Genomic DNA, 3,886 nt, shown 5'->3' with positions numbered 1-3,886 from the left:
TCTCAGTATTAAGCACAGCATCTTCCACTGAGGCCACATAAGACAGTCCTCTGCTACATATGTGCCAGGGGCATCAGACGAGCCCATTTATGCTTTGTGGTTAGTGGCTCAGTCTCTGGAAACTCCTAGGGTTGCAGGTTATTTGACACCTTTGGTCTTACTATGGAGTTGTCATCCTCTTTCCTTCCTTCATTCCTTCCCCTAACTCTTCGTGGGGCTTCCTGCCCTCTGTCCAATGCTTGGCTGTGAGTATCTGCATATGTCTCAGAGGACAACTTTGCTAGTTTCCTTTTTACAGGCACAAAATGGCATGAGTAATAGTGTCAGCATTTGGTACCCACCCATAGGGTGGATCACAAGTTGGGCAGATCACTGATTGGGTCAAAAACTTTTAAAAGTCAGAGGAACAGAAAGTCTGTTGTCAGATTTTATATACTAAAAATGACAAGAAAGTTTCACACATGCATTTTCAACACTATGGCTGCTTGTATGAAATCTGAACAAGGATGTTAATAGATGTTCTAATATGGAGTGGGGAAGTCTCATTGGGGCCCCAATCTTAGATAAAGAACTACAGACAAGTAAGAATGCTCAAGGGGAAATTTCCTAAACAGAATTCCAGTACCTTAAGCTCTAAGATCAAGAATTGATAAATGGAACCTCATGAAACTGCAAAGCTTCTGTAAGGCAAAGGACAGTCAACAGGACATATCTGCAACCTACAGATTGGAAAAAAATCTTCACTCATTCCACATCTGATAGAGGGCTAATATCCAATATATGAAAAGAACTCAAGAAGCTCACCACCAAAACACCAAACTACCCAATTAAAAAATGGTGTATAGAAATAAATGGAGAATTTACAGCAGAGGAATCTCAAATGGCTAAGAAGCAGCTAAAGAAATGTTCAAAGTCTTTAGTGATTGGGAAAATGCAAATCAAAACAATCCAGATGTCCCACAACAGAAGAATGAATCCAGAAAATGTGGTTCATTTACACAATGGAATACTATTCAGCTATTGAGAATGAGGACATCCTGATTTTTGCGGGCAAATGAATTGAACTAGAAAATATCATACGGAGAGGCCGAGCGGCGAGCCCCACTCCTGAAAGAACAGTAACTACCCCTGTGGCTCATCATCATGCCTTCCGACCTGGCTAAGAAGAAGGCAGCCAAAAAGAAGGAAGCCGCCAAAGCTCGACAGCGGCCCAGAAAGGGACATGAAGAAAATGGAGATGCTGTCACAGAACCTCAGGTGGCAGAGGAGAAAAATGAGACCAATGGCAGAGAGACCACAGAAGTGGATTTGCTGACCAAGGAGCTGGAGGACTTTGAGATGAAGAAAGCTGCTGCTCGAGCTGTCACCGGCGTCCTGGCTTCTCACCTCAACAGTACTGACGTCCACATCATCAACCTCTCACTCACCTTTCATGGTCAAGAGCTGCTCAGCGACACCAAACTGGAATTAAACTCAGGCCGGCGCTATGGCCTCATTGGCTTAAATGGAATTGGAAAGTCCATGCTGCTCTCTGCCGTTGGAAAACGTGAAGTACCCATCCCTGAGCACATCGACATCTACCATCTGACTCGGGAGATGCCCCCTAGCGATAAGACACCCTTGCAGTGTGTGATGGAGGTGGACACAGAGCAGGCCGTGCTGGAGAGAGAGGCTGAGCGCTTGGCTCATGAGGATGCGGAGTGTGAGAAGCTCATGGAACTCTATGAACGGTTGGAAGAGCTGGATGCTGACAAAGCTGAGATGAGGGCCTCAAGGATCTTACACGGATTGGGTTTCACACCTGCCATGCAGCGCAAGAAGCTGAAAGACTTCAGTGGTGGCTGGCGGATGAGAGTTGCTCTTGCTAGAGCCCTCTTCATTCGACCCTTCATGCTGCTGCTGGACGAGCCTACCAACCACCTGGACCTGGATGCTTGCGTGTGGCTGGAAGAGGAACTCAAGACTTTCAAGCGCATCCTGGTCCTTGTGTCCCATTCCCAGGACTTCCTGAATGGGGTCTGCACCAATATCATCCACATGCACAACAAGAAACTGAAGTACTACACGGGTAATTATGATCAGTATGTGAAGACACGGCTGGAGCTGGAAGAGAACCAGATGAAGAGGTTTCACTGGGAGCAGGACCAGATAGCACACATGAAGAACTACATTGCCAGGTTTGGCCATGGCAGTGCCACGCTGGCCCGGCAGGCTCAAAGCAAAGAGAAAACACTACAGAAAATGATGACATCCGGACTGACAGAAAGGGTTGTGAGTGACAAGATGCTATCATTTTATTTCCCACCGTGTGGTAAGATCCCACCACCTGTCATTATGGTGCAGAACGCGAGCTTCAAGTATACAAAAGACGGGCCTTGCATCTACAATAATCTAGAATTTGGCATTGACCTTGACACACGAGTGGCTCTGGTAGGGCCCAACGGAGCAGGGAAGTCCACTCTGTTGAAGCTGCTAACTGGAGAGCTTCTGCCTACAGATGGAATGATCCGGAAGCATCGTCATGTCAAGATAGGGCGTTACCATCAGCACTTACAGGAGCAGCTGGACCTGGACCTTTCCCCTTTGGAGTACATGATGAAGTGCTACCCAGAGATCAAGGAGAAGGAGGAGATGAGGAAGATCATTGGGAGATATGGCCTCACTGGGAAACAGCAGGTGAGCCCAATCCGGAACCTGTCAGATGGGCAGAAGTGCCGAGTGTGTCTGGCCTGGCTGGCCTGGCAGAATCCGCACATGCTCTTTCTGGACGAGCCTACCAATCACCTGGACATCGAGACCATTGATGCTCTGGCAGATGCCATCAATGAGTTCGAGGGTGGCATGATGCTCGTCAGCCATGACTTCAGACTCATCCAGCAGGTTGCACAGGAGAGTTGGGTCTGTGAGAAGCAGACAATCACCAAGTGGCCTGGAGACATCCTAGCCTACAAGGAGCACCTCAAGTCCAAGCTGGTGGATGAGGAGCCCCAGCTCACCAAGAGGACCCACAACGTGTGAGCCCTCAGCTAGGCTTGGGTCAGGAATGCCACCTGGAGACTGCCAGCTGACACCTGACCAGCCACTCAGGACAGGACCCTGGGGCCGCACTCCCGCACTGCCGCAATGCTGCCCCCAGCCTCTCCCCTCAGCCTGCCTTCACTGCATCCTATCTCCAGCTGGACAGCGCCTGTCCATTTCCTACCCTCCTTCCATTTGGGTCTGTCTGTCTGGACTCGGCTGGCTGTTCCCTCCAGACCCTTGCTGGTGACCTTGCCCTGAAAGATGCAGCCAGGGGTACCTGGGTTAACCCCAGGGCCCAAGCCCTGCTCTGGCCCTGGAAGGATTCAAGAGCCTCATTATGGGTTTCGGTGATGTTGGAGAAATACCACCAGCCCATCACCCCCGTTCTTTATTGCTTCTGGTTTGGAGCTCTGGGACAGGGCCTAGTCCTGGTCGGTATTTTAATAATTATTTAACAGTGTAGATCTATGAGTCATCTACCAAGTGTCCAATAAAGGAGGAGGAAACTAAAAAAAAAAAAAAAAGAAAAAAAAAAAGAAAATATCATACGGAGTGAAGTAACTCAGACCCAAAAGATATGCATGGTATGCACTCACTAATAAGTGGATATTAGCCAAAAATGTACAGAATACCCAGGATACAGTTCACAGAACTCAACAAGGTTAACAAGCTGAAGGGCCCAAATGAGGATTGGTCAATCCCACTTGAGAGGGAGAAGAAAGCAATCACAGGAGAAACCTGGGTGGCAAAAGGGACAGGGAGGGGAATATGATCAGGTATTGGGTGAGGGAAAAGGACTGAAGCCCTGAGGACCATCAGAAAGAATGGAAACAGGCAACCTTGGGAGGTAGGAGGTTGGAGGGGG

At 48.6% G+C, this 3,886-nt stretch overlaps 1 pseudogene; it reads left to right on the top strand.

Annotated features, from left to right (window-relative positions):
- The first annotated feature begins 1,081 nt into the window (after nucleotides 1-1,081).
- Nucleotides 1,082-3,562, top strand: Abcf2-ps2 (ATP binding cassette subfamily F member 2, pseudogene 2; annotated as a pseudogene).
- The last annotated feature ends 324 nt before the right edge of the window (nucleotides 3,563-3,886 follow it).

The sequence above is a fragment of the Rattus norvegicus genome, chromosome 4 (genome assembly GCF_021556685.1).
Source record: "Rattus norvegicus strain SHRSP/BbbUtx chromosome 4, alternate assembly SHRSP_T2T, whole genome shotgun sequence".
In the NCBI taxonomy this organism is placed as follows: domain Eukaryota; kingdom Metazoa; phylum Chordata; class Mammalia; order Rodentia; family Muridae; genus Rattus; species Rattus norvegicus.
Note: the sequence above shows the minus strand (reverse complement) of the source record. Positions and strands in the feature narration are given on the sequence as shown.